The following is a 14,840-nucleotide window of genomic DNA, read 5'->3' as shown; positions in this document are numbered from 1 at the left end:
TGGTACTGTGATAATAGGCTTTTTACTCATATCCTCTACGGCTCAGTTCATGCCTCAGTTTTTTTTGTTTCTTCCTTTTCAAGTAGGCTCCACGCCCAATTGCATGCTCCATCGATTGAGCCAGCCAGGCACCTCTCATTGCCTCAGGTGTTTTGTGTGTGTGTGTGTGTGTGTGTGTGTGTGTGTGTGTGTGTGTATTTTGAGAGAGAGAGAGAGAGAGTGCATGTGCATGAACTGGGGAGAGGGACAGAGAGAGAATCCCAAGTGGTTTCCATCTCACAAACTGTGAGATTGTGACCTCAGCTGAGGTCAGGGGTCTGATGCTTAACCGACTGAGCCACCCAGGTGTCCCATTGCCTCAGTTTTTAAAAAAAAAAAAAAAATTTTTTTTTTTTAACGTTTATTCACTTTCTGAGAGACAGAGACAGAGTGTGAATAGGAGAGGGACAGAGAGAGAGGGAGACAGAGAATTCAAAGTAAGCTCCAGGCTCTGAACTGACAGCACAGAGCCCAACACGGGGCTTGAACTCAAACCATGAGGTCATAACCAGAGCCGAAGTGGGACACTTAACCAACTGAGCCACCCAGGCACCCCCCCCACCCCCCCTGCATTGCCTCAATTTTAATGAGCATATTGGGTTACCTAAAATCTGCGTCTCCTTAAAATTTTCAGTCTTTCTCTCTCTCTTGGTGGGGGTGGGGTGGGGTGGTGGTGTGGTTCCTGTAGTGTCTTTTTAAAATGTTTGTCCAGACCCTGGTTCTAGCAATATGTTCTAAAACCGTGTATGTGTATGTACTTCTTTGTTTTGTGTTGAACAGCAGACTGCAGTATTTGAAATCTTAAATAGAGCTAATGGATAAGTAGATGGAAGTGTGTCTTTGAAGATGGGTAGGAGTTAGCCTACCTGTTCAGTCTCTACCTTGTTCTCCCACAATACGTCTATGATTCTCTGTGGTTACGGGATACAGTTTGAAAACCATACCATTCTGGAAGATGTGTTTGTTCGACAGTAATTCTGTCCCACAAGTTGCAACCACGGGCTGCATAGATAATTCAGTAACTAAAAACCAGTGAACTGAGATCAGTGCTCTTGCTAACGTACTGTGATCATCTGGCTTGCTTTCACAAATAGGCACTCCTTTTGAACTGTGGTGTGTTTTTCTTACCTTCAAGATTTGTGGAGAAACTTTCTGACCTGAAGTACATTGCCTCTGGTACTTTTGAAGAGATTTCATTTACCAAAGACTTAGCCAAAACAGATTGGGATAGAGTCAGCTTAGAATTTATTATTTAAGTTGGGACACTTTTGAGAGTTAAACACAGTGTTAATTATACTTACATTAGGCCTGCAGGAATGATCTAGATCTGCCCTAGACAATCGGTACCTATGTTTACCCTAAGATAGACACACTTTGCATAGACAAAATAGAAATTTTGAATACCCCGTTTTCTGAAAGCTCGGGACTTATCTGAAATCTTAAAATGTGCCTCAAGACAAATGGCCTTTACATTGTCCCTCCTTGAGGTGCTGTGATAGGAATGGCATCTGCTATGAGTCAATTTATTGAGCATCTTCGAGGTATAAATACTCAGCTAGTCCTTACCAGGATTCTTCACCAACCATTGAAAAGAGCAAATTGCTTTTCCAAACAAACATTTAAAGAGTCTTGGCTTATAGTTTAGGCTCTGTGTTTTCTCTGTTCTAATAGTGATTTCTTCATGAATCTGACAGAGGTAATTCATCTTGTTTTCTCCCTTCTGTAGTCCCTATATGATATTTTAATTCCAAATTATTTGGAATCCAATCTCTTTTTTGTTGCGATAAATATTTCATATTTCTGTGCACTCTCAAAGAGGACCTTGGCATTTTCTATTTTTTGGCTAACCATAGCATTCAGCCGACCATCAATGGATTCTCACTGTACTAATGGATACGCTGGGGAGGTCATTCGCAAGGGTGTGGTGGCTGAGTAGGAATGTGTTTCAGTTGTAAAAAGAATGAGGGCTATTCAGATTTAATGGACACGGTGTTTGAACATGGAGAAAGGAGCCAAAAGGTCATCTTATCCAGCCTGGGGAAGTTATTTATAAAGGAGTTGATATTACCAGAAGATAAAATGAACTTCTGTTCACCTCTGATTTCCTCCTTTACCTAGCTCTACTAATATCTTTTTAAAACTAGTTTTTAAATGACTGTTCACCTAAGTACAACTCAATATTGACCAGCTTTATTCCCTGATGGTCACTTTCCTGAGTATGTAGGCTTTAGGACCTAATCTTAAAAAAGTAATAAATTCCTTATTTGTGTTAAGTGACTGTAAGCATTTTTCCCTATTCAGAATACCATCTATGCTGTGGTTGTACTCACACTAAATTATACTCAAAGCTAAGGCATCTATAGCATACTCAACCTTGACCTTTATCCTGAGGGTAACACATGTATGATGTGTTCATCATCTGCTGCTGTTCATCTCTACAGACTGAGTTCTGTGAAATTATGTGTCTGGCCCCTTTCATTCTGTGTGTTGCAGGTCAAGCATGGCCTGGTGGTCTCTGTGTTTAATGGTTGCATGACATTGGCTTTGATTTATGGGAAGCATCTTGATCATCAGAGCCATGTTTGTTTATACTTTTAATTCTGAAAGAGGGGAGAGGTGGAATTTTCTAAACTACATTATACTGTTTCTTCTCCTCATTTGAAAATGCATATGTGTGAAAAAGAAGACAAAAAACAAATTGATGGAGGTTGTAGTGTGGGTGGAAATATATGGGCAGTCACTGTTTTATACCAATATCCAAAGCTAGTTTCTAACCTACCTATTTGGAAATAAGGAATTTGATAAATATTTGCCCAGTTGAATAAAATGATAGGCATAGCTTACCTAGAGATGTGAGAAGGGACGGTTGCTGATGAGGAAGCCAAACCGAAGGGCCACTACTTGGTAGGCAACTCACTGGTAAATAATGGAGAAATGGCCGTTAGTTCTCTTACATTCTGTTAAGGAGGTTGGTTGCTTCCTGTTGGGATAAAGCCAAAATGCCCACAAGAATTCCTTCCATCACTGGTTCTTAAATAATTCCTTAAATCACTGGTTTGATTGTTGGACATGGACCAGCAGCATTGGCATTGTCTGAGGACTTGATAGAAATGCACATTCTCAGGAATGACCCCAGATTCCCATCCCTGAAACAAGGTCTGTGGGTGAGCTCAGGGATACATGTTCTGGCAGTTGTGTTAAAGTTTGAGGATCACTAGTAAACCAACAATTTGTATCATCTTTAGGTTGTGAAGTCCTTTCATAGTTTGTTGAAAGCCACAATGTACAATACATTTTATATATTAGTGGGGGATTGGGGAACCCCTGATTAAATACTCTGATATAAACCATTTTAATTAAACAAATTTTTTTTAATGATTATTTATTTTAGAGAGAGAGAGGGAGAGAGAGAGTGTGTGTGAGTGTGAGAGTGTGAGCGAGTGAGCAGGGGAGGGACATAGAGAGAGGGAGACACAGCATCTGAAGCAGGCTCCAGGATCTGAGCTGTCAGCACAGAGCCCTGTGCGGGGCTCGAACCCACAGACTGCAAGATATTGACCTGAACCGAAGTCGGACGCTTAACCGACTGAGCCACCCAGGTGCCCATAAGTATTTTAATTTTCAGACTGTATCCTGCTAGAATTTGTAGATTCTAAGCCACACACCAGTTTTTGTTTTGTGTTTTTAAAATTTGATAATAATTTGTCTGCAGTAGGATGTGTAGCTGTGGTCCGTGGTTTGCCACCAATTTTCTTCATGGAAAGGTCACACCCTGAAATTTCCAGACATTATTGCTGGGCTCTGCAGGGTGGTCCTGACACCTGCTTGCTCAACTGTAGACTTGATGGGGTAGAGGCTCTTTTTGTTGCACCTAGCCAGGTGCGTAGGAAGGGAATTTAGTGAAGACTTAATCTTCAAGTTGTTTGCTTTAAGCAGTTTAATTAAAGAAGACTTATTAAGGCATGCGTAGGAAAATTAGAAAATGTAGAAAAGTGGAAAAAGGAAAAGAAAGATCATTGAGAAATTTATCCTTGGGTAACCATTTTCTTGTAAATGGTAAAATAAGGAAAAGAAGGGTCACAAGAAGTAAGTTTCTATCTCCTGCTTAATGTGCTATGGTAATAGTAGTAGCAATACCATTATTAGCAAAACCTAACATTGAGTTTTTAGAATATGCCAGATACTCTTCTAAATTCCTTTTCTGTATTAACTTATTAAAATCTAATAACTAATGTATGAAGTAAGTTCCGTAAATGTACCCCAATAAAACAAGGACAGTAAGGCACAGAGTGGTTAAGCATCATACCCAAGTTCACACAGCTGGTAAGGATGTAAGTTGCAGCAGGGGGTGCTTTAGTTCTTGGTCTTAAACGTGTCCCTTCTACTGCTCCTCTAGGATGATGGGAAAACACGTGCTGTCACTTGCTGTCATTACTGCTGCGTGGTGGTGGCGGCGGAGAGGAGACTCATGTGTAAATGGGTTGAGCGTGAGGAGTAGGGCATTTTTGCCGGGTCAGGTGGGCACAGAGGTGGACCAACAACTTGTGGGCATGTATAGTTCCTATGATTTTAGGACTGCCCAGCACCTGTTAGTTACCTGGCTAATCACCAGCTTCACCTGGAAATACCTCCCATTCCACTGGCATCAACATGTAGAGCTGCGAAAAGAATGCCTGCTGATTGGGACCTTCCCGGCTTGCCTTGAAGTGATGGGCATCTGTTTAATTTTAAACATTACATTTTCTGTGCTGTGAACATACGCAAACAGCTTGAACCTGAAGGAAATGTATGAACTGGCCTTCACAATTTGCTGCTATGGTGGGGCTGACAGAATCATTATTGGTCACTGAGCCTTTATTATATTTTATTTAAAGTTTATTTATTTTGAGAGAGACACAGAGAGACACAGAGACACTGGGGGAGGAGCAGAGAGATAAGGAGAGAGAGAATCCCAAGCAGCCTCCTTGCTGTCAGCACAGAGCTGGATGTAGGGCTCAATCCCTATGAACCACGAGCTCATGACCTGGGCCAGAATCAAGAGTCGGGTGCTTAACTGACTGAGTTACCCAGTGACCCTGGTCACTGAGCCTTTAAATAATACTTGCTTATAAAGTTGCCTTGTACTTAGATCTTGAGTTTAATGCCAGCTTGGGTCATAATGACTTTTCAAAATGTCATGAGCTTTGCATGTGAGATCATTTATTTAATTTTCCTTAAAATTATTTCCCAGAACAGTAAGTGGAAATTTTTTCTTGTTATATGAACGTAAAGAATCTAAGAGTGAATTGATTGACTATACCCAGGGAACAAGGACTGATCTCTAAGAGATAAATTAGAGGCTAAGATTGTGAACTGCAAAGTTGAAATTCCTGGATTCAAATCTGGCTTCCCCCACTTACCAGCTGTGAATGGCTAAAATACTTTAATTCATTTATTAAATGGAAATTACTCTCTGTATCCCGTAGGATTGTTGTAAGAATTCACCGAGCATTAGTGCAGTGCCTAATGTGTGGAAAGTACTTAATAAATGTTAGTAATTGTTAAATACTAGGAAGGCAGGTAACCATGGACAAAAGTTGAGATCTCTTCCTACTGTTCCCAACCCCTACTGACCCCAGTATATCTAGGTGACTTCCCAATGGCACTTTTTAACGCTGAATATTTTTCTGTCGAGTAGTTGTAAACCAGAAGGCAAGAATCATGTTTTAACCATTTCCTTATTGATGGATGTTTGGATTATTTCATATTTTCCTCATCATTATAAACATCTCATACCTTATTTTCTCACTCCCTTGTACTTTCCCATTAAAACTTTGAAGGTTGTGTTTGATGTTGGTCTTTAGTTCCACTGCTATAATTGTTTTCATTATTCTGCTGACACTTGTTTGGTGGGGTATCAGGAAGGGTTTGGGCTCGTTGGGTGTAGTGTTAAATCATTATTGGGCATTATTGGGCATACTGTGCTATGTTTTAAAGAATCGAGTCTTTCCACGAGGGCAGGAGGGGTGTGTTTTAGCAGAGAAGAAAGAGGAAGCTGTCTAAGCACTCTTACTGAAAACTTCTTATGCCTGCCCAGTCTCTCAGAAATTCAAACCTGAACTCATTAGTTGGTATGTAATTGTATAAAGTGCTCATACGCCAGTATGGAGAGTGTTCTCATTTATATTCGATAGAATGCCTTTTCCCTGAAATTGTTCTTCAAATTGAGGTTTAATTTTGTTTAATGTTTATTTATTTTTGAGAGGGAGGGAGAGCATGAGAGGAGGGGGAGGGGAAGAGAAAGGGAGACACAGAATCTGAAGCAGGGTCCAGGCTCTGAGCTCTCAGTACAGAGCCAGATGCGGGGCTCAAACCCACGAACCCTGAGATCATGACCTGTGCTGAAGTAGGATGCTTAACCGACTGAGCCACTCAGGTGCCCCTAGTTTATATGTTTAAAAACTTGTCTAGTTCATAATCACAAGATCATTGCCGTCTGCGAGGAGGAGTCTGGGCAGTGCTTTCAAACTTCTTCCCGGCTGGCTTCTGGGCAGGCACAACAGCTTTCCAGAGGTGTGTTTTAGACAGTCTGAGGGAGTCTCTTCCCTTCAGCCTCCTGAAGACCATTTCTGGTTCTGTGTCTGATGTAAAAGTGTTTTAAGATTTTGTTTGAATAGAAGTTCTTCCTGACAAATGACAGTCATAACAACTCTGATTTAGAGGGGTCTCTGATTTCGTCTCTTTCCAGGGACTAATGGGAGGGACTGGAACAGGGCCTTGTGACTCTGAGAATTGAAGGTGGCAGGCAAAGACTAGGGCATTCTGTCCTGGACGAGTATGACTAGTTCTGGTCCAAGGGGACATTTGATTGTTGTCTGTGCCCTGAACTTAGTTACCGAGTTCCAGAGCCCCTGCTGTAGGTTCTTGGCAATGTACACAGGTGCCTTTGGCTTTGTTGCCATCGTACTTTGCTCATTTCCAGTTTCTCCTTGCTCCTTAGTGCTTCTGTGTGCATGGCTGTGGAAACTTCATGCTGATGGCTGCTCCTGGCATAGTGAGTTTGGGGGAGGCTCATCTGATTCCTGTTAAATAAGGAGATTTTTCCTCACATTCTCAATTTTTGAGGCATTCACAGGCCTCTGTTAAAATGAGAATATTAACTTGATCAAAGTTAAAATGCAAACAGATTTGTTGAATATTTGAAACTTAATGCTGAATGTGTCCAGAAATCCCAAGCAGAAGAAACCTTTAGGCTTATATTCATAGTACCAGCCCAATGTAAAGCTGTTTGTTGTTGAGTGAATGAGCTTAACATTAAATAATGGTTTGCCTAAAAGCATATAAACCTTCTGATTTACACTTCTAACTGAATGTTGAAAGAATAGACTCAGATAACAGATATCAGCCTCTCAGCATGATATTTCACCTAACATCTTTTGGAGTGTTCACTGAGTTCACAATGACACTTTTCCTTTAAGAATGTCACCCAACAGAAAGAATCCTGAACTCTATTACCCTATGCCCACGGCCACAGTTCCAGAGATGATTATGTAGCTGATGGAAAGATACCTGCAGACCCCAGAAATGTGAAGCTGAACCAGTGACATTAGTGAAAGAGAAAAGATGTGAATTACAATGTTGTATTTGCAAAAAGTAAAGTCTCTCTGCCAAAACAAAACAAGCAGGAATGAAACAGCTCAAGGACAAAAACAGATTAGAGGAAGAAAGTAAGGCCTAGAGCATTTCCAGCTTCTGGTTTTAGTACAACCTAAGATCTCTGATCCAAAGGCATTTTAGTATCTCATCAATAAATTCACTGGTCTACAGGGCCCCTGGGTCGCTCAGTTGATTAAGCATCCGACTTGGGTTCAGGTTATGATCTTGCTGTTTGAGCCCCACATCAGGCTCTGTGCTGACAGCTCAGAGCTTGGAGCCTACTTCAGATTCTGTGTCTGCTTCTTTTGCTCATGCTCATGCTGTCTCTCAACAATAAATAAGTGTTAAAAAGAACTAAAAAAATAAATTCACTGGTCTAAAACATAGCAAACAACCCCCTCCCCCCCCCCCCCTGCAAACACAGTTTGCCTAGACTTTAGACATTATGAAAATTATATTTGCACAAAAGCACTTGTATAATAGTATAGTCCTTTTTTGGCGTGTTGTGTTTTTTGACTTTCACATTAGTCTTAGCTATTTTTTCTTTGAATAATCTTTTCTAGCATTTTGAAGATTTTAAGTAAATGAAGGAGTGTATGAGTAAGTGGTACGAACGAATCAGTGTAAAGGAACTCTAGCCGTAGGAGAAAATCGAATCAGTGTAAAGGAACTCTAGCCGTAGGAGAAAAGCTTTGAGATTTGGTGGCTTGTGACTGGGAAAAATAAAACGTGTGCGCAGGGGCATTTGGCTGCTTGTTAAGGAGACAGTCAAGAGTGAGAAGAAAAATTGCTGTAGCCATTCTATGAAAGAAAAGCTACCTCTTCCTAGGGAGGGACTGGTGTGCTCGGTCCTCGTATGCCATCGGATCCTGTAACTTGTATAAACTCCTTCCTGATGTGAAGTCCATGCAGTCTGTCGTGGGGTGCAGGTGCCTTCAGTGTGATTTGAAATGGGTGTTCAGGAAAACTAAGATTTACTTCATAGCTAGCAATAGTGAATTCTATCAGTGCTGTGAAGTCCTAGAGAACTTTTCAAATTAAATTTTGGGTAGCTCATTCTAGAGCGTATTTCCTGAATGGTAGAGTTTCTTAAATTCTTTAAACGAAAAGTTTATTTTGACTGTTATTGGAACCATTAACTAAACACTTCATGGACTATATGGCTTAAGACAGTATTCCTTACTGGGAGTTTATTTTTTTCTGCTTTTATTCTTTCTGACTTAAGGCTTTAGAAAAAGTTATACATTGAATAAGGCATAAAAGTAATGGAGTTCCATTAAGGGAATGGTGATAATGGAAATACTTGATGAGAAAAAGGAATTTAAATGCATAACTTAACCACATTGAAGTGGCTAGCCATGAAAACTCCTTTTTCTCTTCAAAAAGAAACAATGCCAGGTTCATATGGTACTTTCTTCTATTTTGCCCTAAATTCTAAGCAACTATTGTTGATAGTTTCTCTAACAAATTTTTTTTCAATGTTTATTTTTGAGAGAGAGAGAGAGAATGCATGCTTGTGAGTGGGCTTGGGGAAAAGAGAGAGGGGGAGAGAAGATCTGAAGCAGGCTCTGCACTGACAGCACAAGGTCTGATGCAGGGCTCAAACTCACAAACTGAGATCATGACCTGAACAGAAGTTAGATGCTTAACCAACTGAACCACACAGGTGCCCCTTGTTGATAGTTCGGAGCAATATTAGCTTGTGAATCTTGGGTAGTCATTAAACATAGAGGGACGTGCAAGCTACAAATAAATGAGTGCCTAGGTTCTCGTTTAGCTGTGAATAGTTTTCCTGTGGCAGTTCCTCACTTGAGGAAACATAAATGTCATCTGGGTAATAAAAAATAAGAATTGCTAAACAGTGAGTGCGTTTTAGCTCAGTATCAAGGAACCAGCTGGCAACATACAACTCTTCAGAACAGTCTCCTCATTTTTTAGTATATGGAGTATTTTTACCAACTTCATTGCTAAGTACTCAGAAAATGTTCTATGATCCTAGTTAATTTGTTAATTTCTCCAAGCCCTAATAAGTGGAAAAGAGTATTTTTACTCTTCCCAATCTTGTGCTTTCTTAGTAAAATCTCAAGGAAATAACTTGAAATGCTTTATATTAGATGCCTTAGGTAATAATCTTTGAGTAACAGGAATAATTCTATTTATGGTTTGACATATTTTTTAGAAGAAATATTACTAAAACATTTTTAAAAGTCCTCTAAATCGTATAAAATAATGCATATGTTTAAGGCTATAGGAACAATGTCCCCAGAGAGTAATCTTTTTGAGTAATCATTTATTACTCATTTTAGAAGTCAGTTTAAAGTGGAGCTGCTAAGAATCACTTGACTGATGAAGCCTAATTCATTAAAGAGAATTTCGTCTATACTAATGAGATGGTAATTGATCTAATGCATATTCAAAGAGGAAGAAACTATTGTGAGCAAACTGTCCTCTGTTTCTTTGTGCTGGGTTAAACTGTTGTTCATTACAAGTGCTGGGTTAAACTGTTGTTCATTAAAAAAATGCAAACTTTGGATTATCCCTATCCTAGTTAAAAGCTTATCGTAAGGCAGGGCCAGACCATCACTTTCAAATGGAGACTTGTGTGTCCATTTGGATCACATTTGTGACTTTATTCCTGTGAGTAGATTTTCCATCCAGGATATACCGTAGGCTAAGCATAGGCCTCTTCAACAGGCTTTGTCTTAACCCATGGGGGCATTTGTAAATGAGCAACAGTGTTTATAGATCATTTCTTCTCTGCGAGATCTATTACCAGGTGAAATAAGGAGTCAAATAAACAATTCAAGATGGATTGTATACCTAAATGTAAAACTGAAACCATAAAGCTTCTAGAAGAAAATATAGAGTATGTTCACAACCTTGGGTAGGCAGTAATTTATTGGGATACAAAACACACTAATCATAAAATGAAAAGTTAATAAATTGTACCTTTTTAAAATTGAAAACTTCCATTTTTCATTTGATACCATTAAGAAAATGAAAGGCAAGCCACAGATTGGGAGGAAAAATACACAATACATACTTCTATTAAATGATTCAGGCTATTTAAAGAATTTCTGTAACTCAATAAAAAAAAAATGGCCAAAAGACATGAAGAAACAATTCACTAAAGAAGATGTTTGACCAAGCAACAGATGAAAAGGTGTTCAGCATCTTGAGTTAATAGGGAAATGCAAATTATAATGATGAGATACTTCACACCCATTAAAATGGCAAAACAAAACCAAAAAAATTAAAACAACCCCCCCCCAAAAAAAACCCAAAACACCAATATTGACAATATTAACTGTACACAAGGAAATAGAACAATTTTTAGTTGGAGTATAAAGTAGAAAATCTACTTTGGAAAGCAGTTTGGTAACTTTTAATCAAGTTAAACATACAGCTAATGAGCTAGTAATTTAATTCCTTGGCTATTCACCTAAGAGAAATGAAAGCATATGTCCATAAAAAGCCCTTTACTAGAGTATTCATAGCAACCCTATTCATAACAAACAAAAATTAGGAATGACTCAAATGTTCATCAGCAGATTAAAACGAGTAAAGAAATTATGGTATACTTACAGAATACCACTTAGTAATCAAGAGGAATGATAGATGCCAACAGTGTGATCCCAACAATAAATCTCAAAATGTTAAATTGAGCAAAAGAATTCAACACAAAAGGTGTATGTACTGTGTGATTATGTTTCAATGAAATTCTACTACAGGTAGAACTAAGTTCTAGTGACAGAAATCAGGTCAGTGGACACGTAGGAGTGGAAAGAAGTATAAGGGAGCTTTCAAGTATAATAATTGGGGTGGTGTTTACTTGGGGTCAAAATTCATTGAACTTACATTTCAAATCTTTCTATTTTATTGTATGTAGTTTACACTCCAACCTAAATTAAGTGGGGAAAAAATCGATGGTGTAAAACTGGCCTGTAGAGCAGTAAGGATGTTAAAAGCGTATTGTAAACTATGTGTAAATGGTGTAGGATGTTGGAAAGATGGTGGGGAATATGCACCACACGAGCTCTCAGAAAAAGGCAGGTCAAACAGGAAAGGCTTTCTAGGCAAGAAGTGGTTTATGTTCTGTTTTGAAGATGGAAATTGAGAAATGTCAGAGATTGGCCATTGAAGGGAAAATAATTCCAAATAGGATCAAGATCTCAGGTCAAGGGATCAAGACAAGGATAAAGGAAGACATGCTTTTAGAGTTCAGTAAAAATATTAATTGAATTTGTTTCTCTACTCAGTGTATCATTTCCCACTCCTCTGTTGGTATGTCATTTTCCTTTTTCAAGATTCAGCCTAATTTTGTTTCTTCAGTCCACTGGATGCTTCAGCACACAGTGTTCTTTCCTTTTTCTGAGCTCCTATTATAACTGCACAGTGTAGCACATAATTTTTCCTAGATTATAGCCTATATGTTCAGTGGGTATCTTCTCAAAATTATTTCTTGAGGGAAGGTAGTTTTTCTTCCAATGCTCCAAGTGAAAGACTGAATCCATAATAAAATGCTGGTTAAGATTCTTTGGATGGAGGTTTGATGTGCAGGAGAGGACATCTGGTGGAACGTAGCTTTACTACATCTATATATATGAGTGTTAATGGCTATCCTTTTTGATTGTCACCTGTATACCAGACATTATGATAACTGTTACAATAGTTATTTTTAGGTAGGCATTTTTATTCTGTTTTTACAGATGCATAAACTGAGCAGACAGAGGTTTTGACAAGCTAGAATTTGAAGTATCTCTCTTTGGCTTCCACTGTTCTTGTGGTCATCAAACTACTGTACTGTGTTACTGAGAAATAAGGTGATGGTGATGACATCAGTAAACATTGATTGTACTCTTATGTCATGCCAGTCATTCTTTGGATACTTTATGCATGTTCATTTAATTTCCATGATCAGTGAGGAAACTCATAGAATCATTGAATGAATAACTTTATCAAGGTGATATCAGAGTAAGTGGTGTGGTGTCAGGATTTGAAACCACATAGTCTGATTCCAGAATGCATGATCTTTGCTCTTTACTGTTAGGCTATATACCTTGGCTTTGTAGACGTGAGGACTTAGGATTTAGTGAAAGTCGTCTTTTAGTGAAAGCATAGTGTGTACCTTTTCTTAGTTAGGGTAGGAATGGATTTAGATAAAAACTAGTGAGGCAGAATGTTGTTTCTTTGGAACAGTTACTTTGTTCAGATCCTCCTTACTGCCGTCAATCCACTGAACATTTGTGGGGAAACTTCACTGTGCTATTTCCTTGTAAGGCTAAGACACACTCCGTTCTTTCGAAGGCTTAAGAGTCTAGGTCTAGGTCTCGGTTTTTTATTTTGTTATTTTACTCCCATGGCTTCTCAAGAATTTAAAAATTCTCATAGTATTTGAAATAAAGTAAGAAACTGGACATGACTGGCAGTATGCTACAGTTCTGGTTTTTGAAGGAAAATTAGCAGACCCATCCCCAGACAAAATAGTCTGGCCACAACCCCAAAAGATTAGGCAGTAGGGGTACATTAAGTATTTTAATTTAAAGTAATGTATTTAAAGGAGATCTCCTTTTCTAACACTGATTCTGACTTTGTTCCCTTTTTTTGTTAACAAACTACCTGTCTCCATGGCACTAGTAATAAGGGCTGCTGCTGTATGACTCTTCATAGATTCAGTGATAACAAGACAGCTAACCTTCAATTTTAGGTATTCTTTTCTTTGTTTTTCCCCCTAAGTTTATTTGTTTATTTTGAGAGAGAGAGAAAGAGTGCATGCATGAGCTGTGGAAGGGGAGAGAGAGAGGGAGACAGAGAATCTTAAGCAGGCTCCGCACTGTCAGCATGGAGCCTAATGCAGGGCTCGACTTCATGAACAATGAGATCATGACCTGAGCTGAAACCAAGAGTCTGACACTTAACTGACTGAGCCACCCAGGTGCCCCTAGATTTTCTTTTAATTTCAGTATACCCTTTCTCTTCCCGTTTTTCACTTCTGTAAAAATGGTGCGTGCAGAGATATTTATAGTAGGGGAAGAGACAGTGAGATCCTTATGCAGAAACATAGGTAGGCAGTTTCAGGGCCAGGAAAAAGAGAATATTAAATGCTAAGGCCAATTCCTACAATATTTAACTGAAATTTGTATTGTTTTCCATATCCTGTGTTTGTCATCAGTATATGTAGGGTATCAGCTTATAACAGGGTTAGGACATGGATTTGGATCAAGTCTGTAAATATTGGTTGGCTTCTGATGAGATTAGGTGCCCTTCAGATCTCTATAAAGAAAATTAAAATATAATCTATATAATCTATTACATCAAATAAATATAAACAAATAAAATTAAATAAATAAAATATAATCTATTCCATTACAATATGTTCAAAGATTGTTGTAACATTGAAGATGTCAAGGCTTGTCTTGGTGCCCATTAAAATGTAAGCTCCGTGAGGTCAGGGAGTCTGCTGTAGGCCAGCTCCTGAGCATCATCTAGAATCATGGTGGGCACATGGTACACATGGTATGCAATGAGTCTTTACTGGATTAATGAATGACTGAAATATGTCCAGAATAGGAAGAAGATTTCATTTACCCTCTGTATCAGGATGGAAACATTCCTTATTTAGAGGAAGCCTTCTATGAGCTTATCTATCAAACCATTGACCCTAGCACCGAACTCACTGGGAGGATCCTATAAGCAATGGGTGAGTCTTGCTTTCCAGCCAGGTATCTTTCCCACAGTAAAGGAGAACTTGACATATTGCAAGTCTGCTTGGTGTAAATTGTTGCTATAGTATAGTGACTATATGAAAATCAGTGTGTGTGATCCTGAAAAATTGAGAATCAGATTTTCTGTCCCAGTGACTACACCAAAGTACACAGTCTCCTTTGGGCCAAGTCTGAGCTGCCAAATAGCTGATGGTTTTTCTCTGACATCTTGAGTTCGACAACAGATGTTACGTAATTGAGTAGAAGCCACCGTCCCTGTATGTTTATTTTCTTATCTGAGAGATGAAGGGTCAGAACATGATATCCGAGGCCTTTGATGCTTTTCAGAAACAACAGAAGGAAGACTTCAGAGTTGAATAAAAACCCAGCAATTTAATTCAGGCTGTGTCAAGACAGAGCATTTCAAAGGAGTCAAAAATTGATCAGATCCAAAAGCATATA

General features: G+C 38.9%; 2 protein-coding genes across 9 annotated transcripts in view; one reads left to right on the top strand and one right to left on the bottom strand.

Annotated features, from left to right (window-relative positions):
- The window catches only part of MED12L (mediator complex subunit 12L), a 333,810-nt gene that overhangs the window by 163,230 nt on the left and 155,740 nt on the right, over positions 1 to 14,840 (top strand). The gene's annotated exons all lie outside the window — the stretch shown is intronic.
- Positions 1 to 14,840, bottom strand: part of P2RY14 (purinergic receptor P2Y14) — a 78,725-nt gene that overhangs the window by 36,731 nt on the left and 27,154 nt on the right. For 6 of the 8 annotated variants that reach the window (XM_019439740.2, XM_053903713.1, XM_053903711.1 and 3 more), the window contains one exon: positions 2,884 to 2,955. The exons of the other annotated variants lie outside the window; for them this stretch is intronic. The gene's annotated coding sequence lies outside the window, so the exon portion shown is untranslated. The remainder of the gene's footprint in view (positions 1 to 2,883; positions 2,956 to 14,840) is intronic. 8 annotated transcript variants of the gene reach the window in all.

Source organism: Panthera pardus, unplaced genomic scaffold (genome assembly GCF_024362965.1).
Source record: "Panthera pardus isolate Hobbes unplaced genomic scaffold, ASM2436296v1 HiC_scaffold_16, whole genome shotgun sequence".
Lineage (NCBI taxonomy): Eukaryota > Metazoa > Chordata > Mammalia > Carnivora > Felidae > Panthera > Panthera pardus.
This window is presented reverse-complemented; position numbering and strand designations above follow the sequence as displayed.